The sequence below is a fragment of the Nicotiana tomentosiformis genome, chromosome 5 (assembly GCF_000390325.3).
Source record: "Nicotiana tomentosiformis chromosome 5, ASM39032v3, whole genome shotgun sequence".
Lineage (NCBI taxonomy): Eukaryota > Viridiplantae > Streptophyta > Magnoliopsida > Solanales > Solanaceae > Nicotiana > Nicotiana tomentosiformis.
The window spans coordinates 40,259,407-40,284,604 of NC_090816.1; the positions used below are offsets into that span (position 1 = coordinate 40,259,407).

Consider the following 25,198-nt stretch of genomic DNA (forward strand, 5'->3'; position numbering starts at 1 on the left):
TAAACTGTGTTTTATTTGGACTTTCATGTTTTACCTATCCACTTTTAATTATTAAAATTATTAAAGAAAAGATTTGAATAAAATTTTCCTAACCGCACAACGCAAACGAATGTGTGACCTAGATGAATTTTATTGATTTTTGTTATAACCGCGCTACGCAAGCGAATCCGCAGTCATGACGAGGATTATTAGTACGTTATTACTTTTGAAGAAAATTACTACATTCGAAGAAAATAATTTTGAAATTTATTAAAGGTTAACTATCGCGCTACGCAAACGAATCCGCGAGTTTAGCAATGGATTTATTAAATTAAAAATTAACTAAAACTAACGAGTATGGTATAACATTATTGAATTAAATTATTGAATGTTAAACATTACGTTACGCAAGCGATTTCATGAAGTTAAAGCACGCCTACTAATTACCTAGCGTCTAAATTAATTAAAAAGCGCTTCTTTTTTATTTATTACTTGTTCGACCGAAAAAAATAATATTATTATTAAAAACAATTTCTACCTAATGCAAGACATTAAACCCGGGTAAGCTTATGTTAAACTTCCATGGTATTGGGCCACTTATTTTATTTAACAAAAGATAATTTATTAATTTTAAAGAAAATGCCCATCTTACTTTCTATTGCCATTGGGCCTATAGATTTTACCTTATTTGGCCCATGTTGCTTAAGAGCCTCGATGACCAAGACAACACAAAATAACAAGTATTCTTCTAAGCCCAAATTGCTTCTTATATTGATGTCCAAACTAAAATTATTTTTCATAAAAGAAACTTACATGCTAATTATTATCTTTTATCTTCTTAACCAACTATTTCTAAAGGACTACCATAATAATTTACTCATCTACACCAACATGGCACTAATCAAACTACACCCAATAGCAACATAAAAAACCAGGACTAAATATAAAAACTACCAAAAACGGTAATACTTTAATGCTAAAGAGAAGAACTATATTATAACATTATGTTGACTATAATTCAAAGTATCAAAACATTTGAAGCTAGAAGTCTTTCTTACATAATTATACATGAACCATGAAAGTAACTCACACAAAAGATCCCAAACTAAACAAACATGGTTAAAGGTGGGGTCTTTATCTTTTTCTTAAACTAATTAAACTTAACAGAATACAATTTCAATCACATATATAAAGAAGAAAATGATAATTTAACTAATTTTCAATAGATTTACATGATGATAACACTAATATAACATTCATCTTGAAACAAAATCATATCTAACATGTTCCATCAACCAAACCGGGATCAAATCCTTCTTATTATCATCAAGAATCTACAATATAAGAATTTGAAAGTTACCTGGTTTGTAGAATAATAAAATACAACAGTGCAACAACAAAAAATTTAGCAGCAAATACAGTAGAAACAACAGCAAATCAAGTGTTAAGACAACCCAGAAAACTCCACAAATATGCTTGAAACTGGTAGCTATCAATTTCACAAATTGCCTAAGGGATCTTTCTATTTTTCTCAAACTTTTTGTACTCAAATAATACTCACAAAGCTCTGAAATTTCAGCTTGCTATATGTATTAAGCTACTAATTTTTTTCTCAAAGATATGTCTTTAAGCAACTCTCCAAGATGTGTGTAAGATAGAGTGTCTGCCCCTTTTTATAGGAGAAGAGCAACCCTTTAAATAGGCAAATAAAGTCAGATTTTTTGGACAGATTTTAGTTCACCAAAAGTCTGACTTTGTGTGCTAAACACTGTTCAAAACCTGTCAAAAAGTATTGTATTTGTCACCATACAATAACTTTTGAGTTTTATACTCTAAAGTCTTTGCACAGTAAAAACAACCAAACTTGTACTATTCCTTCTTTAATTTTAGCTTTTATCAACACAAAATTCAAATACTCAAATCCAATAAAAACAAATTCACTAAGCACTTGAAACTTTTATCATAAACTATCATGACTAAGAGAATAGCTATTTCAAAAATAATGAATAACTAATTATCAGTGATTAATAACTATGAACGACTAAGCTAACATAGATTAAATACAACTAATAATAAAAATATAAATAATATAAATAATAATAATAAAAAAAATCATAAATTATGCTAGACATAAACTAAATACAATACAATTAGAAAAAATAAACAAAAGAAATGAGAATAGGGGTATACCAAACGAGGGCGTTCGGGGTGGTCGCCAAAATTTAGCCGGATTTTTAGTTGCCTTCGGGATGGAATTGACATCAATAGGTAGGTCTTGATGAGCTCTATCTGTTGATGCAGGTATTGTGGGGGTGGTAGTGGCCGGAACTTCAAGGTTTTGGGCAAAAAAGTGGAGGCTAAAGTTTCCTAGATCTAAAATTGAAGGAGTTTGAGGGGTTTTTGAAGGATTTGGTTTGGAGATATGGAAAGAGGAGGTTGTGAAGATTACATGGTGTGAATTTGGGGGTGTTTGGAGGTTGGCCGCCGTCGGTGGGCGATTTCCGGCGGCGGTGGCGGCGGCAGAGAGAAGAGAGAGAGAGAAGAGAGAAAGAGTTATGGGGAAATGAGGGAATTTTTCAGATTTTTGAGGCTTTAAATACCTCTTGAGAGATCAAATATAGACCATTAGATCAAAGGGTGATCAATGGGTGAGATTTGATCTTGGGTCACTTAATGAAACGACGCAGTTTTGAGGCAAAACTACGTCGTTTCAGACCCTTTCAAGGGCAACCCCTTATCTTGAACTTTTGGCCACTTTCACTTTCAAATTTGACCCAATTTCTTCCTTAATCGTACTTATTAAACTAAATTTACACAAAATAAATAAATAAATTAAGTAACTTATTCAAATGATCAATTAACTAGATTAATTCACCAATTGAAATAGTTAGTTAATTCCTAAAATGCACAAATAAAGAAAGAACCACTTTTTGGTATTTTTATGATAGGAGATATGAAATCAAAGACACAAAAATTGGAAAAAATAATTAAAGTAACAAAACACTAATGACTTTAGGAGGTGTTAAAATAGTGCAAAAATTAGTTATTCATAGCTGCCCCTCTTTGCTCGAGAACATGAAGAGTTTTCGAGCAAAGAAAAGTGAATGCCATGGCTAATTTTTGCTTACATATCACTCCAATGAAAGCATTTTTTGAAAAATGGTGACCGAACCCTCCTTCCGAGGTTGCCTACATATCCTTGTTTAGAGGAATCAGGTCAGTGTAGTTCTGGAAAAATTTGGTAGCTGGGACTACCGGACACTAGATTTAAGACTGATGTTGCTACTGTTGTTATTGTTGTTACTGTTACTTGCTGCTTACATCAAAAGGAAAAGAGAAGAGAACTACATATGTCTACAAACTAAGAGTTACAAAATTCCTAATCTATGTGTCTTGTGGAGTCAAATCTTGATTCTTGACTCGCTCACTTGTGTTGGCCTTAGACTAGATCTTGATACTCTTTGAAGAAAATATTATGGCTTATTCTCGGTCACTCGCCTTCCTGATTCGAAATTGAGAAGATGAATCTTGAGATGCCGGGTCGGTGACACATTATCAAAATTAACTCCAACTATCTTGTGATCGAAAGATTTCTTTCTTCTGATAAGAAAAATTGAAACTTCAAGATTTAATCGTCACAACATGTGCTCGACGACAGGGCCTGTAAAGCCATCAAAGACAAACAAAACGAACAAAATTTTCTGTCCCAGTTTGGTACTGAGAAAATTTTGCGAGTTATTGGGTAAAGCTGCAGATCAGCTTATTTTATTTGAAAGATGCAAAAATTAAACTAAAGGCTCCGAAAATTATGTTCTTATCTTAGGTATAAAATTGATATAACTTGGACTTAGGAGGTGCGTGGCCCATGGGTAGCATTGGAATGACTCTGAGATTGAAGGACTCGGATTAGGAATTGCGTCTCCTTGGAATAATGACTCATATTAGGGAGTGCATCTCCTATTAGAATGAACACAGTTGACTCAAGCTAGGAAGTGCGTCTCCTATGAGTGAGGTTGAAGGACTTGGACTCGGAAGTGCATCTCCTAGGATTGGTGGTTGGATTATGAAGTGCGTCTCCTATTGGAATGACTCAAAACTAGGAAGTGTATCTCCTACAAATGAGGTTGAAAGACTCGGACTAGGAAGTGCGTCTCCTAGGATTAATGGTTCAGATTAGGAAGTGTGTCTCCTATTGGAATGACTCAAACTAGGAAGTGCGTCTCCTACGAGTGAGGTTGAAAGACTTGGACTAGGAAGTGCGTCTCCTACGAGTGAGGTTGAAAGACTTGGACTAGGAAGTGCGTCTCCTAGGATTGGTGGTACAGATTAGGAAGTGAGTCTCCTATTGGAAAGGCTCAAACTAGGAAGTGTGTCTCCTACGAGTGAGGTTAAAAGACTCGGACTAGGAAATACGTCTCCTAGGATAGATAGTTCAGAGTAGGAAGTGCGTCTCCTACTGGAATGACTCAAACTAGGAAATGCGTCTCCTACGAGTAAGGTTACAAAACTTGGAGGGATTGTAACCAGGGGTTGGAGCCCTACATCACTGAGAAAGAATGTAACCAGGGGTTGGCACCCTGTATCGCTAAGGGGGAATATTATCAAGGGTAGGCGCCCAAACTAGGAAGTGCGTCTCCTACGAATGAGGTGGAATGGCTTGGAGGGAATGTAACCAGGGGTTGGTACCCTGTATCACTGAGAATGAATGTAACCAGGGGTTGGTGCCCTGTATCACTAACAAAGAATATAACCAGGGGTTGGTGCCCTATATCACTAAGGGGGAATATAATCAAGGGTTTGCACTCAAACTAAGAAGTGCGTCTCCTACGAGTGAGGTTGAAATACTTAGAGGGAATGTAACCAGGGATTGGTGCCCTGTATCACTAAGAACGAATGTAACCAGGGGTTGGCGCCCTGTATCACTAACAAAGAATGTAACCAGGGGTTGGCGCCCTGTATCACTGAGAAAGAATGTAACCAGGGGTTGGTGCCCTGTATCACTAAGAAAGAATGTAACCAGGGGTTGGCGCCCTGTATCACTAAGGGGGAATATAATCAAGGGTTGGTGCCCAAACTAGGAAGTGCATCTCCTACGAGTGAGGTTGAATGGCTTGGACTAGGAAGTGCGTCTCCTAGGATTGATAGTCCTGATCAGGAAGTGCGTCTCCTATTGGAATAACTCAAACTAGGAAGTGTGTCTCCTACGGATGAGGTTGAAGTACTTGGAGGGAGTGTAACCAGGGGTTGGCGCCCTGTATCATTGAGAAAGAATGTAACCAGGGGTTGGCGCCCTGTATCACTAAGGGAGAATATTATCAAGGGTTGGCGCCCAAACTAGGAAGTGCGTCTCCTACGAGTGAGGTTGAAAGACTTGGAGGGAATGTAACCAAGGGTTGACGCCCTGTATCACTGATAATGAATGTAACCAGGGGTTGGCTCCCTGTATCACTAACAAAGAATGTAACCAGGGGTTGGCGCCCTGTATCACTAAGGGGGAATATAATTAAGGGTTGGCACCCTGTATCAGTGAGAAAGAATATAACCAGGGGTTGGCACCCTGTATTACTAAGAGAGAATATGGCCAGGGATTGGCACCCTGTATCGCTGAGAGAATATAACCAAGGGATGGCGCTTTGTATCACTTAGAGAGAAAGTAACCAGGGATAGGATACCTTGTATTAAAGTGGAACCTCACTAAGGATTAGTGTACCTTAGGTTGGAAAATACAGCTAGGAATTGGTGTACCCTATACTGAACATGCGAATAGGGTGTGGTGTGCCCTATATCAAAATGGGATCTCAACTAAGGACTGATGTACCTTATGCTGGAAAATGCAGTGGTTGATGATGTAATTATGGGCATGCCTAGAAAGAAGAAGTAGAGTCTTTGAAGAACTTACCTTTGGTGACATTCGTACTTTGAGAACTGCATTTATACGCTACTGTGTTTCTTGCTTCAAACAAAGAAAGATTTGTGAGTTTAACAGTGGTGGTCAGTTTGTGGCCTTGATGCCCTGATTAGTTTGAATTTGCGACCACCTTGCTGAAAAAGAACTGATTCTTTCAGGCTCCCGACTACTTTCGTACCCGAATGTCTAAGGTGATGTTGAACCTTGTCTATAAATTAAGTCTTTAGTTTGGCAGTTTTTTCCTTTAAAAATCAAACTTGATTAACTTGCACCCGATATCAGTTTGTGTCTGTGGTGCTATAAGCTTTGCCCATGAAGCAAGTCTTGCTTAGTGACCTTTTCGGTTTCTTTGAAACACTTTGTCCGGCTTATCAGAGGAAATCACAGTTGGATTTATTCCTTTGTCAATGACGTGTATTCCCCACATGATTTATTTTGCATTTCCGAGAAATGGTGACCAATTTTGTGGCCCTTTCTTTGTTGGATTTCTAAGCAAATAGAGACCAGCAAAGTCTTCTCTTTGGAACTTCCGTTTGCATGAACCCTCAGATCATGTTTAACTTCAACAATTTATTGTGCATGTTGCTCCCTCGGTATGTCCTTTTTGATGTGCTAGGATAGACAGTTAGAAAGCTGGTAACAGATTTTGAAATCATTTCTTGTTTGTTTTAACAAAGACTCACTCAAAATAATAATGGAAATGGACACAATGACACAATTTAAAAGTGAGAAGGAATAGTATTTAACTGAAAATGCCACTTTAGGGGGGAAAGGAAGAAAGAAAAAGGAATTAAGAAAAATAATAAAATAAAAGGGGCTCCTTTGATTATGGTAGCCAACTTTAATGATCATGACATGCATTTTGGACTGAGCGGCCGAATCTATCCAAAAAATCTACCCTTTTATCTTGTTGTTCCTTTTCGTCTTTTGAAGCTTGCCTCTTTGTGCCAATCATTTGCATAAAATCATAGGTCATGTTCTACCAGTAGTGCCCCGAAAGGTTTTCATCAACCAACCTCTCTCATTTATTTATCTTTACTTACCATCACCTTACAGTGCCCATGAGGGTTTTTACTAGTAAGACTCTCATTTTTTAAATTATTTTTATTTATTTGTTTTTTGCTTTCTTGTGTGAGCAACTTGACATTGTTCTATGTCGTGTGACAACTGTTGCTTATTACGTGCTTCGCTTTGCATTCTTAGAGATTAATTGGGAAGTTTTTATTTGGATGGCTTTTGGATAGGATTAGAAAGAAAAGGTTGTATGAAGGCTCAAAATAGACCCAAGATGATGGGGTTGTATACTTACAACTCTTGGAATCGACTTTTTATAAAAACATTAAAAAACAAAAAAACTCTTGCCCTAGTTTCAGATACTGAAAATTTTTTATTTTTGATTTGGTTGGACTGAACCCTAGTATAGAGCTGCCTACATATCCTTTAAAGGAATCAAGTCAAATGTAGTTCAAACTAACATGAAAGATTTCTTTGTTGTTTTTCTTTTCATTTTTCATTTTTTTTCTTTTCCTTTTCTTCTCTTTTTTTAATCAAATTGTCCTAGCTCCTATTTTCTGGTGGCATGGATATTTAATTTTTTTTTGACTCTATGCTTGATTCCAAAAGAGGGAGGTTAAAGAAAAAGAAAACAAGCTCAAAAGGGGTGACGAAGGATATAAAGTGTTTGGGTAGCAGAAAAAAGGGCCTCCCAGCCTCAAGCATGTCAAACATTCTATCTCTTCTCAGGTTCGGCATTGATGGACATGACTGTCTTCCTGGTTTTGTCAGTTGTATAGCCCCATTGTCAATATCTTGTTTGCAACAAATGACCTTTTGACAATTTGGAGCCACCTTTTCTTAATCTTTGCCTTGATGTGAAATGATACATTTCAGTACCAACTAATCCATTTTAAATTCCCTGGAATGCACCTTCTTTGGAGATTTGGTTCATCTTCCATGATATGATTAGATTATGGCAGGACGTGGCAAAGATCTTTTTCATTGATTAGTCCAATAAAACTTCAACCCATTCAAATATCCTTAAGCCGGATTTTCATGATAGATTGAGATGAAGATCTTTAACCTCTATGAATATAACTATTTTGGTTCCTCGTGAACTTGACACAGGCTTTTCATCAAAGTGTTTTAGCCTTTTCCTTATCTTCATAGTGTTTTTCCTCGATTTAATTCAAGACCGGACAGACTTTCTAAAATCTAGCCGAAAACTCCGCATGCATGTCATGTCACTGAAATTGACGAGAAAAGAACTATATATACAAGAAGAATTAAACATAATGGATAAAATAACACAAAGCGAAAAGTTGCATTTTATTGATTAAAGGATAGAGAGGTTTGATGGCGTGACAAACAAACAACATCTGGATCACAACCTCGAAGCAATCCAGATGATAGAAATTATGACAAAATAAGTTACCAAGACTCCTTTCCGGCAAGGAGAGGAGTGGATTTCCAATTACCAAGCTTCATATCTTAGCTACACATTTGTACATCAACATTACTACTGAATTCAATAAGATTTCTTCGGAATCAACATTCAAATTTTGACTTTTTGGTCAAACCGTTCCCCAATATTGGCTATCGGATTTTAGGACTGGCGGCATGAGAAATTTCATAGCAACCAATTTGCCAAAAGACTTGGAAGTATTCTCATGTTCCTAACATCACAGATCGTCTCACACAAAACATGCCCAATTGCTCAAACTTGGTAAAAGTTAACCAACATTTTCCTCTTCTTTTCACCACCAAACTGTATACTTGCCTTTTCGTGATCTTAGTTGAATCAATAATAGCGATTCTTATTCCCTTGGTTGAGAATATGATAAAGTGATCCTGGATTGTTTTCGTGATTCACCAATGCAAACCAACAAACCGACCACCTTTAACTAGCTTTTATTTCAAAACAACAAGCATGTTAGAATGAACACACTTTTTTGCTCCTTTTTTTTCATTTTTTTTTCAAAATCATTTGATTGAACCTGATGTGGGTTGCCTACGTATCATGTGAGAACATGAATCAGATCTTGCATAGTTCATGGAGGATCAGTAATAAAGTAAATAAACTCACTCTTTTTATTCATATATAAATAACCCCATGAAACCTCCTAGCAAGGAAAATATTTTGGATTATTTTTTGTTGAAAGAAGACTCCTAAAAAAAGATTTTTTTTATTTCGCCTTTTTTTTTTGTTATTGTTTTTGGAATCTTCGAAAGAAAGACTTTTAAAAAAATATTTTGGATTTTCATTTTTGTTTTTGTAAATTTAAAAAGACAGAAAGTATTTTTTGGATTTTGATTTTTCTTTTTTTTGAATTTTGGGAGAAAGACTCTTTTTTTTTTTAAAAAGAAGAAAATATTTTTGGATTTTTGGATTTGATGTCTCAAAGAAAGACTTCCAAAGAAGGAATTAAAGGAAAATATGTTTTTGTATTTTTGAAAATTGGGGGTCGGAACCGATGAGGTTTGCCTACGTATCTCACATCCGGTGAGAATCAGACCAGCGTAGTTCGGTTAAAACCGACTATGTTTTTTTTTTGATTTTTATGGAAATTAATCTTTAAAAACCATATGCACTAGACCACATCATTTTTTCTCTGTTCGTTCAACTGATTTATGCTAAAGTCGGTCGACATGCAAGCCTCCCAAATAATGCAATAAGTAGCACATAACATGACATAATGGTCTCAACAAGGTACCTGTCCTAAAACAGAACTCGGCCCCTGTGTCGAGCGTTGCTAAGTTAAATGCACATGATGCAAATAAAGTGTAGCCTACTAGGGATATTCATTGCTTGTGGCTTGTTCTTCTAAGTTTTCAAATCCTAAAAGAGATAGTATCTAGACCTGACTTACCCGGACGGATAACCCGAGCCGAGGAGCGTCAAACGTCACCAGTAGTAGAACACCACTGGCTAGCTAACGGCTGTCCCGCCTAAGCTTGTGTGACTAAATCCTTCACCAGAAGCTGGTAGGCTAACTGGCTTTATCTCAAGACAGAAATTTTGTGATGCTGGTTGGCAAACACAACATAACTAACTATAAGAAGACTTAGAGGGGTGCGAGAGAGGATACAATTTATATGTACTGTTCAACAATATCAAAACGGTAAAAAGTGGATAAGTAACACATTAAGCCCAAATAAATCACAATATATACAAAAAATTAATTAAACCAAATAAAGTCAATGTACAAGCTCGAATTCTTGAGAGTCCCCAGCAGAGTTGCCAGAGCTGTCACACCCCTTTTTCTACCCCCCAAAAAGATAATGTATGTTATTTTATGGATTGTGGGTTAAAGAGTTTTTCCAATTGAAGTGACAAATTTGAATAAGGATTATTTTATTTACAGAGTCGCCACTTGAAATTAATTTTTCGGTGTTCCAAGTCACTTTTTATTTGAATCCCTAATCAAAGGAAGGTTTGACTCTATTATTAATTGATCTGCGAAAATAAAGTCCGAGTAAGGAATTGTGTTGACCGGGGAGAAGGTGTAAGGCATTCCACGAGTCCCGTGGTTCTAGCACGGTCGCTTTATTGACTTAAACTTGGCTTGAAATTATTTTGGATAAACTATGTTTTATTTGGACTTTCATGTTTTACCTATCCACTTTTAATTATTAAAATTATTAAAGAAAAGATTTGAGTAAAATTGTCCTAACCGCACCACGCAAACGAATGTGTGACCGAAATGAATTTTATTGATTTTTTGTCATAAACGCACTACGCAAGAGAATCCACAGTCATGACGAGGATTATTAGTACATTATTACTTTTGGAGAAAATTACTACATTCGAAGAAAATAATTTTAAAATTTATTAAAAGTTAACTATCGCGCTACGCAAACGAATCCGCGAGTTTAGCAATGGATTTATTAAATTAAAAATTAACTAAAACTAACGATTATGATATAACATTATTGAATTAAATTATTGAATGTTAAACATTACGTTACGCAAGCGATTTCATGAAGTTAAAGCATGCCTACTAATTGCCTAGCGTCTAAATTAATTAAAAAGCGCATCTTTTTTATTGATTACTTGTTTGACCGAAAAAATGATATTATTATTAAAAACAATTTCTAATTAATGCAAGACATTAAACCCGGGTAAGCTTATGTTAAACTTTCATGGTATCGGGCCACTTATTTTATTTAACAAAAGACAATTTATTGATTTTAAAGAAACTGCCCATCTTACTTTCTACTGCCATTGGACCTACAGATTTTAGCTTATTTGGCCCATGTTGCTTAAGAGCCTCGATGACCAAGACAACACAAAATAACAAGTATTCTTCTAAGCCCAAATTGCTTCTTACATTGATGTCCAAGCTAAAATTATTTTTCATAAAAGAAACTTACATGCTAATTATTATCTTTTATCTTCTTAACTAATTATTTCTAAAGGACTAACATAATATTTCTACTTATCTACACCAACATGGCACTAATCAAACTACACCCAATAGCAAAATAAAAAACCACGGCTAAATATAAAAACTATAAAAAACGGTAATACTTTAATGCTATAGAGAAGAACTATATTATAACATTATGTTGACTATATACATGAACCATGAAAGTAACTCACACAAAAGATCCCAAACTAAACAAACATGGTTAAAAGTGGGGTCTTTATCTTTTCCTTCAACTAAGTAAACTTAACAGAATGCAATTTCAATCACATATATAAAGAAGAAAACGATAATTTAGCTAATTGTCAACATATTTACATGATGATAACACTAATATAACATTCATCTTAAAACAAAATCATATCTAACATGTTCCATCAACCAAACCGGGATAAAATCTTTCTTATTATCATCAAGAATCTGCAATATAAGAATTTGAAAGTTACCTAGTTTGTAGAATAATAAAATACAGCAGTGCAACAACAAAAAATTCAGCAGCAAATACAGTAAAAACAACAGCAACTCAAGTGTAAAAGACAACCCAGAAAACTCCACAAAGATGCTTGAAACTGGTAGCTATCAACTTCACAAATTGCCTAAGGGATCTTTCTATTTTTCTCAAACTTTTTGCACTCAAATAATACTCACAAAGCTCTGAAATTTCAGCTTGCTATATATATTAAGCTGCTGATTTTTCTCAAAGATATGTCTTTAAGCAACTCTCCAAGATGTGTGTAAGATAGAGTGTCTGCCTCTTTTTATAGGAGAAGAGCAGCCCTTTAAATAGGCAAATAAAGTCATATTTTTTGGACAGATTTTGGTTCACCAAAAGTCTGACTTTGTGTGCTAAACACTGTTCAAAACCTGTCAAAAAGTATTGTATTTGTCACCACACAATGACTTTTAAGTTTTGTACTCCAAAGTCTTTGCACAGTAAAAACAACCAAACTTGTACTATTCCTTCTTTAATTTCAGCTTTTATCAACACAAAATTCAAATACTCAAATCCAATAAAAACAAATTACTAAGCACTTGAAACTTTTATCATAAACTATCAGGACTAAGAGAACAGCTATTTCAAAACTAATGAATAACTAATTATCAGTGATTAATAACTATGAACGACTAAGCTAACATAGATTAAATACAACTAATAATAAAAATATAAATAATATAAATAATAATAATAAAAATAAATAAATAAAAAAAATCATAAATTATGCTAGACATAAATTAATACAATACAATTAGAAAAAAATAGACAAAGGAAATGAGAATAGGGGTATACCAAACGAGGGCGTTCGGGGTGGTCGCCGGAATTTGGCCGGATTTTTAGTTGCCGGATTTTCGGGATGGAATTGACATCAATAGGTAGGTCTTGATGAGCTCTATCCGTTGATGTAGGTATTGTGGGGGTGGTAGTGGCCGGAACTGGCAAAAAAGTGGAGGCTAAAGTTTCCTAGATTTAAAATTCAAGGAGTTTGAGTGAGTTTTAAAGGATTTGATTTGGAGATATGGATAGAGGAGGTTGTGGAGATTACATGGTATGAATTTGGGGGTGTTTGGAGGTTGGCCGCCGCTGGTGGGCGATTTCCGACAGTGGTGGCAGCGGCGGAGAGAAGAGAGAGAGATAAGAGAGAAAGAGTTGTGGGGGAAGTGAGGGAATTTTTCATATTTTTGAGGCTTTAAATACCTCTTGAGAGATCAAATATGGACCATTAGATCAAAGGGTGATCAATTGGTGAGATTTGATCTTGGGTCACTTAATGAAACAACGTAGTTTTGAGGCAAAACTACGTTGCTTCAGACCCTTTCAAGGGCAGTGTCACGACCTGAGATTTCCCACCGACGAGACCGTGATGGCGCCTAACATTTCACTTGCTAGGCAAGCCAGCGTTAGAGAATCATTAACCAATTCCTTATTTTCATTCAGTAATTAACAATAATTAACTAAGATGAATTATAAAAAGTGTGAAATATCATAAATCTGTATTAACTACTACCACCCGGATCTGGAGTCACAATTCACGAGCATTCTAGAATTTACTACAAGTAATAGTCTGAAAGAAATACAACTGTCTGAATGAAAGAAAACAGTAGGACATAAAATATAGACGGGGACTTCAAGGTCTGTGAACGTCGACAGATCTACCTTGAGTCTCCGGACAGCAGACCAGTAGTAAATCTCGATCAACCTGAGCCGGTATCAAAATCTGCACAGAAAGTGCAGAGTGCAGCATCAGTACAATCGACCCCATGTACTGGTAAGTGTCGAGCCTACCTCGACAAAGTAGTGAGGAGGCTAAGGCAAGGCACCTACAAATCAACCTGTACAATTTAATAGTGTATATGCAAATAACAAAAATGAAGAACTAAACAGGAAATGTCGGGAGGGGAACATACTGAGGGGAATAAGAGATAAAGAACTATAACAAAGTGATCACTGGAGCACTCAATATACCATGAATAAACAGGAATAGTGAATACAGTAAGGAAAAATGCATGGCATCACCCTTCGTGCTTTTACTCTCAATCTCACCATAAAATAAATAGAAACGGCACGACATCAATCTTCGTGCATTAACTCTCATATTATGGCACGATATCACCCTTCGTGCATTAACACTCACAATATGGCACGGCATCATCCTTCGTGCATTAACACTCACAATATGGCACGGCATCACCCTTCGTGCATTAACACTCTCCCTTACCATAATGCAATGCATAAATATCAACAGGGAGATAGAATAACAAGTACAAACCTTACCTCAACATTTGGTTCCATAACATCAATCTCAATTTTGAAATAAAAACTCAATTATCATCTGAAAATCCGTAAACATGATAAGAACGATAAATTGAACAACACTAGTATAACACATCACAATTAGGCATAGGAATGAGACAATATAAGAAAAACTGAGAAACATGGAAAACAGGTAAATTTGGCGGTGCATAAGTACTCGTCACCTCACATATACGCCGCTCACATGAATTTCACTTAGCAAGTAATCTAAGGTTCCTAATTCCCTCAAGTCAGGGTTAGACACAACACTTACCTTGCTCTGAAGGCCACTTAATTCTCAATCACAGCTTTTTCTTTGGAATTCACCTCCAAACCACTCGTATCTATTGAAAAATGACTCAATAATATCAAATTTTGCTAAAGGAATCAATTACATTGCATGAGTTTAGATTTCCTAAATTTTCCTCCAACAAGTCGAAAATCGACCCCGGGACCCGCTTGGTCAAAACCCGAGGTTCGGACCAAATTCTATTTACTCATTCACCCCCGAGCCCGAATATATAATTGGTTTTGGAATCCAACCTCAAATTGAGGTCTAAATCCCCAAATTTCCGAAATCCCTACTTTCTACCCAAAACCCCTAATTCTACCATGAAAACCTTAGATTTTAGGTTGAAATCTTGTAAAATGTAGTGAAAGATTGAAAGAAACCAGTTTAGAATCACTTACCTATCATCTGGGGAAGAGATGGTCTTTGGAAAATCGCCTCTTGTGTTTTAGGTCTTAAAAATTTGGGAAATGAATGAAAATTCCCGTCCAAAAGTCATTTTTTAAGCTACAGACGTCGCGTCTCGCAAATGCGAAGGAGTCATCGCAAATGCGAAGCCTTTCACACTTCTGCTGCCTTCGCAAATGCAAAGATAAGTTCACAAATGCGAACCTTGAATCTTCGCAAATGTGACTAAATGATCGCATTTGCGATCACTGCCCTTCCCCGACTCCCTTCGCAAATGCGAAAGTTATTGGCCCAGCTTCTCTTCCTATTTGCGATGAGAGGCTCACAAATGCGAACCTCTCAGAGGTCGCAATTGCGATGCCTGATCTCGCAAATGCGAGATCAGAGGCCTATAATATCAGATGCACGAGCAGTGTTTTCCAAGCCAAATCTCACTCCGTAGCCTATCCGAAACCCACCCTAGCCCCTGGGCTCCAAACCAAACATGCACGCAAGTCTGAAAACATCACATGAACTTTCTCGCGCGATCAAATCGCCAAAATAACACCTAGAACTACGAATTTAGTACCAAATCAAATGAAATTCTCAAGAACACTTTAAAATTTCTATTTTCTCAACTGGACGTCCGAATCATGTCAAATCAACTCCGTTTCTCACCAAATCTCACAGACAAGTCTTAAATATCATAATGAACCTGTACCGGGCTCTGGAACCAAAATATGGACCCGATACTAACAATGCCAAATATCAATCAATTCTTAAAAATAAATAACTTCCAAACTTTTAATTTTCATCAAAAATTCATAACTCAAGCTAGGGACCTCCGAATTCAATCCCAGGCATACGTCCAGGTTCCATAATTTGATACGGACCTACCGGGACCGTCAAAATACAGATCTGGGCCTATTTACCAAAAATGTTGACTGAAGTCAACTAAAATTAACTTTTAAGGCAAAAATTCTTATTTTCATTAATTTTCAACATAAAAGTTTTCCGAAAACCTGCCCGGACTGCGCACGCAAATAGAGGAGGGTAAAAATTAGAATTTTAAGGCTTAAGAGCGTAGATTCGAGTTCTAAAACATAAGATGACCCTTTTGGGTCATCACAACCTCCACCTCTAAAACAACCGTTCGTCCTCGAACGGACATAGAAAAGTACCTGGGCTGGTTAAAAGGTGGGGATATCTACTCCGCATATCGGATTCGGACTCCCAAGTAGCTGCCTCAATAGGCTGACCTCTCCACTGCACTCGAACTGAAGGGTAACTCTTTGATCTCAACTGGCGAACCTGCCGGGCTAGAATAGCCACCGGCTCCTCCTCGTAAGTCAAATCCTTGTCCAATTGGACAGAGCTGAAATCTAACACGTGGGACGGACCATGATATTTCCGGAGCATAGACACATGGAACACCGGATGAACCGCTGATAAACTAGGTGGTAATGCAAGCATGTAGGCTACTTCACCCACCCTTTCAAGAATTTCAAAGGGTCCGATATACCTAGGGCTCAACTTGCCCTTCTTTCCGAACCTCATTACACCTTTCATCGGTGAAACCCGGAGCAATATTCTTTCTCCAACCATGAATGCAATATCACAAACTTTACGGTCGGTATAACTCTTTTGTCTAGATTGAGCTGTGCGAAGTCGATCCTGAATAATCTTGACCTTATCCAAGGCATCCTATACCAAATCGGTACCCAACAACCGAGCCTCTCCCGGTTCAACCAACCAACTAGCGATCGTCATCGCCTTCCGTATAATGCCTCATATGGAGCCATCTGAATGCTCGACTAGTAGCTATTATTATAAGCAAACTCCGCAGGTGGCAAGAAATGATCCCAAGAACCTCCAAAGTCTATAACACAAGCGCGGAGAATATCTTCCAATATTTGAATAGTGCGCTCTGACTGTCCGTCTGTCTGTGGATGAAATGCTGTACTCAACTTCACCTGCGTTCCTAGCTCACGCTGTACAGCCCTCCAGAAATTTGAGGTAAACTACGTACCTCAGTCAGATATAATGGACACGTGCACACCGTGAAGACAGATGATCTCACGAATATAAATCTCTGCTAACCACTCCGAGGAATAGGTAACTGCCACAAGAATGAAGTGCGCTAACTTAGTCAACCTATCCATAATAACCCATACGGCGTCGAACTTCCTCTGAGTCCGTGGGAGTCCAACAATAAAGTCCATAGTGATACGCTCCCACTTCCACTCAGGGATATCTAACCTCTGAGGTAAACCACCAGGTCTCTGATGCTCACACTTTACCTGTTGGCAATTTAGGCACCGAGCTACATAGGCAACTATGTCCTTCTTCATTTGCCTCCACCAATAATACTGCCTCAAGTCCTAATACATCTTGGCGGTGCCCGGATGAATAGAATACAAGGAACTGTGGGACTCCTCAAGGATCAACTCACGAAGTCTATCCACATTAGGCACAAAAATACGACCCTGCATCCTCAAAACTCTGTCATCTCCAGCAGTAACCTGCTTGGCACCACCGTGCCACACTGTGTCTCTAAGGACAAGTAAATGAGGATCGTCATCCTACCAATCTCTGATGCACTAAAATAAAGAAGACCAAGCAACTATACAAGCTAGAACACAGCTAGGCTCAGAAACATCTAACCTCACGAACTGGTTGGCCAAGGCCTGAACATCCAATGCAAGCGGTCTCTCACCAACTGGAATATATGTAAGGCTACCCATACTGACTGACTTTCTACTCAAAGAATCGGCCACCACATTGGCCTTCCTAGGATGATACAATATGGTGATATCATAGTCTTTCAATAGCTCCAGCCATCTCCTCTACCTCAAATTGAGTTCCTTCTGCTTGAACAAATACTGCAAGCTCCGATGATTAATGAATACCTCACATGGCATGCCGTAAAGGTAGTGCCTCCAAATCTTCAGCACGTTAACAATGGCTTCCATCTCTAGATCATGAACATGATAATTCTTCTCGTGAACCTTCAGCTGCCGTGAAGCATATGCAATAACCTTGCCACCCTGCATCAATACCGCACCCAGACCAATACAAGATGCGTCACAATATACTGTATAAGATCTTGAACCTGTGGGTAACACCAATACCGGTGCCGTAGTCAAAGTTGTCTTGAGCTTCTGAAAGCTCACTTCACACTCGTCTGACCATGAAAACCCCTCAACAAATTGACGGTAATAGCCCGCCAAACCCAGGAAACTACAGATCTCTATAGCGGATGTGGGTCTAGGCCAGTTCTGAACTGCCTCAATCTTCTTAGGATCCACCTGAATACACTCTGCTGATACAGCGTGACCCAAGAAAGCAATTGAGCTCAACCAAAACTCACATTTTGAGAACTTAGCATATAACTGGTTGTCCTTCAAAGTCTGAAGAACAATCCGAAGGTGCTGCTCATGCTCCTCTCGACTGTGGGAGTAGATCAAGATATCATCAATAAACACAACCACAAAGGAATCCGAGTAGGGTTTGAACACCCGGTTCATCAAATCCATGAATGCTGCTAGGGCATTTGTCAGCCCAAATGACATCACTAGAAACTTATAATGCCCATACCGAGTCCGAAAAGCTGTCTTAGGAACATCGGATGCCCTAATCCTCAACTGATGGTAGCCAGATCTCAAATCAATCTTTGAAAACACCTTGGCACCCTGAAGCTGATCAAATAAATCATCAATCCTTGGCAATGGATATTTGTTCTTGATGGTGACTTTGTTCAACTGCCGATAATCTATACACATCCTCATCGATCCATCTTTCTTCTTCACAAACAACACAGGTGCACCCAGGGTGAGACACTAGGTCTAATGAAGCCCTTATCAAGCAAATCTTACAACTCCTCCTTCAATTCTTTCAACTCTGGTGGGGCCATGCAATATGGCGAAATGGAAATAGGCTGAGTGCTCGGAGCCAAATCAATGTAGAAATCAATATCCCTGTCGGGTGGCATCCCCGGCAGGTCTACAGGAAACACCTCTGAAAACTCACGAACAACCGGCACCAAATCTATGGAAGGAACCTCCGCACTAGAATCGCGGACATAAGACAAATAAGCTAGACACCCCTTCTCGACCATATGCCGAGCCTTCACATAAGAGATAACCCTGCTGGCAGAATGGACAAGATTCCCTCTTTACTCTAATTGAGGCAACCCCTGCAAGGCTAAGGTCACCGTCTTGGCTTGACAATCTAATATAGCATGATAAGGTGACAGCCAATCCATACCTAGTATGACATCAAAATCAACCATGTCAAGAAGTAGAAGATCTACACGAGTGTCAAGACTCCCAATGGTGACCACACTAGCATCTCCCACTGGTGTGGACACATACACAGGAGCACTCAAAGAATCACGGGGCACAACCAAATAGGAAGCAAAATAGGATGACACATATGAGTAAGTAGATCCCGGATCAAATAGAACTGAAGCATCTCTACTGCAAACTGAAATAGTACCTGTGATAACAGCCTCAGATGACTCGGCCTCGGGCCTGGCTGGGAAAGCATAACACCGGGCCTGGGCCCCACCACCCTGAACTACATCCCTGGGATGGCCTCTAGCTGGCTGGTCTCCACCTTTAACTGCCTGACCTCCACCTTTAACAGTCTGGCCTCTACCTCTGGCTGCCTGACCCCTGCCTCTGGCTGGCTGAGCAGGTGGTGTAGCAACTGCTGCCGGAACTATGGCACGAGAACTCTGATGTTGTGAGCTGCCCGTTGCTCGAGGGCAAAATCTAGCAATATGCCTCGGATCACCACAAGTGTAACATAACCTCGGCTGCTGTGACTACTGACCCTGAAACTGACCCTGTCGACCTGAATAACCACCCTGATAACTCTGGAGTGGAGGTGCACTAATAGGAGCTGGTGGTGCACTGTAGGCTAGCTGGTCAGAATAATGCATCTGAGGGACACGACCACCTGAGCCACCATGGGATGCCTGGAGCGCTGAATGAAACGGCCTGGGAGGATGGCCTCTACCAAAAGTACTCCTGCCTCTAGATGAGGCACCGCTGAACTCACCGGAATGACGAGACCTCTTGTCAGACCCCTGACCTCCCTGAGTAAGAACCATTTCGACCCGCCTGGCGACATTAGCAGCCGCCTAAAAAAAAATCTCACTCCCCGTCTCCTTAGCCATCTACAATTTGATAGGCTGAGCAAGTCCATCAATAAACCTCCTCACCCTCTCTCTCTCGGTGGGAAGCAGAAGAATGGCATGATGGGCCAAATCCACAAAATGGGTCTAACACTGAGTAACAGTCATACTGCCCTGCTGGAGACGCTCAAACTGACGGCGACGCTCCTTTCTCAATGTGATAGGCAGAAACTTCTCTATGAAGCTGAGAGAACTGGTCCCAAGTAAGAGCAGGCGACCCAGCTGGTCTGGTCAACAAGTAATCTCTCCACCATTTCTTGGCGGAACTAGTGATCTGAAATGCAGCAAAATCGACCCCATTGGTCTCCACTATACCCATGTTTCGTAGAACCTCGTGACAACTGTCAAGATACTCCTGGGGGTCCTATGAAGGAGCACCACTGAAGTGAACAGGAAAGAGCTTGGTAAACCATTCCAATCTCCATAAAGCCTCAGAAGACATGGCTGGCCCATTTCCGACCTGTGCCGCAATAACCAGTAGAACTAATCCGACTGGCTGAGCTGTTGGAGCCTGATACTGGGGAGCTATCTGCTCCGGAGCAGGAGTGGTAGGAGTCTGGGCTCCTCCTCCAGCCTGAGAGACTGCTGGTGCCATGGGAAATGCGCCAGTCTGGGCCACACTTTCTATAAAGCCCACCAAACGGACCAAAGCGTCCTGAAGTACTGGGGTAGCAATGAACCCCTCCGGAACCTGAGCTGGTCCGGCAGGAACAGTCTGGGCTAGAACCTCCTCGTCAAGCTCTATCTGAGGCTCCACTGCTGGGGCTGCTGCTCGGGCTCTAGGCTGAGCCCTGCCCCTGCCTTGGCCTCTAGCACGGCCTCGGCCTCGACCTCTGCCCCGCGTAGGAGCTGTCACTAGAGGCTCTGGCTGCTGCTCAGCTGAGGAAGGGATACGTGTTCTCTCCATCTGCGAGAGAATAAGAGTAAAAGAGTTCAATCAGTATTGAGGAAGCAAAATCGCACGACAGAGAATAAAGAAGTGAAACTTGTTCCTACCTTCATAGCCTCTGGAAGATAAGCACAAACGTCTCCGTACCGATCCTCTAGACTCTACTAAATGTGCTCGCGAATCATGAGACCTAGGCAACTTGGTGCTCTGATACTAACTGTCATGACTCGAGATTTCCCACCGACGGGACCGTGATGCCGCCTAACATTTCACTTGCTAGGCAAGCCAATGTTAGAGAATCATTAACCAATTCCTTATTTCCATTCAGTAATTAACAATAATTAACTAAGATAAAATATAATAAGTGCGGAATATCATAAATCTGTATTAACTACTACCACCCGAATCTGGAGTCACAATTCACGAACATTCTAGAATTTACTACAAGTAATAGTCTGAAAGAAATACAACTATCTGAATGAAAGAAAAAAGTAGGACATAAAATATAGACGGGGACTTCAAGGTTTGTGAACGCCGAGAGATCTACCTTGAGTCTCCGGACAGCGGACCAGTAGCAAATCTCGATCAACCTGAGCCGGTATCAAAATCTGCACAGAAAGTGCAGAGTGCAACATCAGTACAACCGACCCCATGTACTGGTAAGTGTCGAGCCTAACCTCGACAAAGTAGTGAGGAGGCTAAGGCAAGGCACCTACAAATCAACCTGTACAATTTAACAGTGTATATGCAAATAACAAAAATGAAGAACTAAACAGGAAATGCCGGGAGGGGAACATACTGAGGGGAATAAGAGATAAAGAACTATAACAAAGTGATCACTGGAGCAGTCAATATACCATGAATCAACAGGAATAGTGAATACAGTAAGGAAAAATGCACGGCATCACCCTTCGTGCTTTTACTCTCAATCTCACCATAAAATAAATAGAAACGGCATGACATCACCCTTCGTGCATTAACTCTCATATCATGGAACGACATTACCCTTCGTGCATTAACACTCACAATATGGCACGAAATCACCTTTCGTGCATTAATACTCACAATATGACACGGCATCACCCTTCGTGCACTAACACTCACAATATGGCACGGCATCACCCTTCGTGCATTAACACTCTCCTTTACCATAATGCAATGCATAAATATCAACAGGGAGGTAGAATAACAAGTACAAAACTTACCTCAACATTTGGTTCCATAACATCAATCTCAATTTTGAAATAAAAACTCAATTATCACCAGAAAATCCGTAAACATGATAAGAACGATAAATTGAACAACACTAGTATAACACATCGCAATTAGGCATAGGAATGAAACAATATAAGCAAAACTGAGAAACATGGAAAACAGGAAAATTTGGCGGCGCATAAGTACTCGTCACCTCACATATACGCCGCTCACATGAATTTCACTTAGCAAGTAATCTAAAGTTCCTAATTCCCTCAAGTCAGGGTTAGACACAACACTTACCTTGCTCTTAAGGCCACTTAATTCTCAATCACAGCTTTTCCTTTGGAATTCACCTCCAAACCACTCGTATGTATTCAAAAATGACTCAATAATATCAAATTTTGCTAAAGGAATCAATTACATAGCATGAATTTAGATTTCCTAAATTTTCCTCCAAAAAATCGAAAATTGACCCCGGGACCAGGTTGGTCAAAACCCGAGGTTCGGACCTAATTTCATTTACCCATTCACCCCGAGCCCAAATATATAATTGTTTTTGGAATCCAACCTCAAATTAAGGTCTAAATCCCCAAATTTTCGAAATCCCTACTTTCTACCCAAAACCCCTAATTCTACCATGAAAACCTTAGATTTTAGGTTAAAATCTTGTAAAATGTAGTGAAAGATTGAAAGAAACCAGTTTAGAATCACTTACCTATCATTTGGGGAAGAGATGGTCTTTAGAAAATCGCCTCTTGTGTTTTAGGTCTTGAAAATTTGGGAAATGAATGAAAATTCCCATCCAAAAGTCATTTTGTTCAGCTGCAGATGTCGCATTTGCGACCTGAGCTTCGCAATTGCGAAGGTCGCAAATGCGAAGGAGTCATGGCAAATGCGAAGCCCTTCATACTTCTGCTGCCTTCGCAAATGCGAAGATAAGTTCGCAAATGCGAACCTTGAATCTTCACAAATGCGACTAAATGATCGCATTTGCGATCACTGCCCTTCCCCGACTCCCTTTGCTAATGCGAAAGAAGACTCGCAAATGCGAAAGTTATTGGCCCAGCTTCTCTTCACATTTGCGATGAGAGGCTCGCAAATGCGAACCTCTCAGAGGTCGCAATTGTGATGCCTGATCTCGCAAATGCGAGATCTGAGGCCTGCAATATCAGATGCACCAGCAGTGTTTTCGGGGCCTCGGGGCTCCAAACCACTGAAATCTCATTCCGTAGCCTATTCGAAACCCACCCGAGCCTTCAGGGCTCCAAACCAAACATGCACGCAAGTCTAAAAATATCACATGAACTTATTCGCGCGATCAAATCGCCAAAATAACACCTAGAACTACGAATTTAGTACCAAATCAAATGAAATTCTCAAGAACACTTTAAAATTTCTATTTTCTCAACTGGACTTTCGAATCATGTCAAATCAACTCCGTTTCTCATCAAATTTCACAAACAAGTCTTAAATATCATAATGAACCTGTACCGGGCTCTGGAACCAAAATATGGACCCGATACTAACAATGCCAAATATCAATCAATTCTTAAAATAAAATAATTTCCAAACTTTTAATTTTCATAAAAAATTCATAACTCAAGCTAGGAACCTCCGAATTCAATCCCGGGCATACGCTCAGGTCCCATAATTCGATACGGACCTACCGGGACCGTCAAAATACGGATCCGGGCCCGTTTACCAAAAATATTGACCGAAGTCAACTAAAATCAACTTTTAAGGCAACAATTCTTATTTTCATTAATTTTTAACATAAAAGCTTTCTGGAAACCTGCATGGACTGCGCACGCAAATCGAGGAGGGTAAAAATGAGATTTTTAAGGCTTAAGAGCGCAGATTCGAGTTCTAAAACATAAGATGACCCTTTTGGGTCATCACAGGCAACCCTTTATCTTGCACTTTTGGCTACTTTCTCTTTCAAATTTGACCCAATTTCTTCCTTAATCCTACTTATTAAACTAAATTTACACAAACAAATAAATTAAGTAAGTAACTTATTCAAATGATCAATTAACTAGATTAATTCACCAATTGAAATAGTTAGTTAATTCCTAAAATGCACAAATAAAGAAAGAACCATTTTTTGGTATTTTTATGATAGGAAATATGCAATTAAAGACAAAAAAATTGGGAAAAATAATTAAAGTAACAAAACACTAATGACTTTAGGAGGTGTTAAAATAATGCAAAAATTAGGTATTCACAAACGATACACTTAGTCATAATACATCATACAAAGCTAATCATACCCTCACACCATCGAACAGAATGCAAATGCTCAAAATAACCGGCCGGGGCATTACATTCGCCCCTACATAAACATATGTTCGTCCTCGAACGTGCCAAGAGTCATTCCAAAGCCATCAAACCGCAGTATAAGCTCATCATGCACATACCCACGGGTGATCCCACATTACCCCAATCCATATAAGCCCGACAACATAACCTAACTGAATATCCTTACTTCAACCTTAATCCATAAGCCTTAGAATCAAATCTCCAACATCTGGATTCCATTACAAGACCCGATTCTCGCATCTGAACACTGCGCAAGTCTGAATAAGCTATCAATCCATAACTATACCCCAAGGTGTAATCACATGATTTACTTCATAATTCAGGTACTCATAGCAATAGCTTCCGACCATAATAGTTGCTCAATAACAAACCCGGTACGGGTAATAAACCTCATATCAAATATAACTTTGTTCTAACCCTTCATACACTTCCAATGATGAAAGAAACATGAAAAAACTCATAACCACTCATAAGATCAACAAGTCATGGAGCGCTTTTGCCCGACAAGAATCATAGCTAAATTCTAAGCTGATTAGTAACATTATTCTTCCAAACATACCGTAATTAAATCTGATAGCACCCATTCTAGGTCCAATGACCTCATCTCATCAAATACAAGCTGCTCTACTGACATGTTACACCAATACAACCCAAAGCCACAAATCGTGCAATCCGTGCACCAATAAGCAACAACTCAAATGTACTCAAAAATGAAAAATAACTCAAGTGAGAGAACCGTCCCACAAGCTCAACAGATACCACCACAAGCACAATGCTATAAACCCATCACATAAAGGAGAACCAAGACACACGAAATCT

At 39.1% G+C, this 25,198-nt stretch overlaps 1 long non-coding RNA gene across 1 annotated transcript; it reads right to left on the reverse strand.

The window, feature by feature from the left end:
* Positions 1-1,215: 1,215 nt before the first annotated feature.
* LOC138891785 (uncharacterized) lies at positions 1,216-12,736 on the reverse strand. Its single transcript, XR_011408107.1, has 2 exons — positions 12,599-12,736; positions 1,216-1,313 (listed from the first exon to the last, which is right to left on the reverse strand). It is a non-coding gene; the product is annotated as an uncharacterized lncRNA (long non-coding RNA).
* Between the last annotated feature and the right edge of the window lie 12,462 nt (positions 12,737-25,198).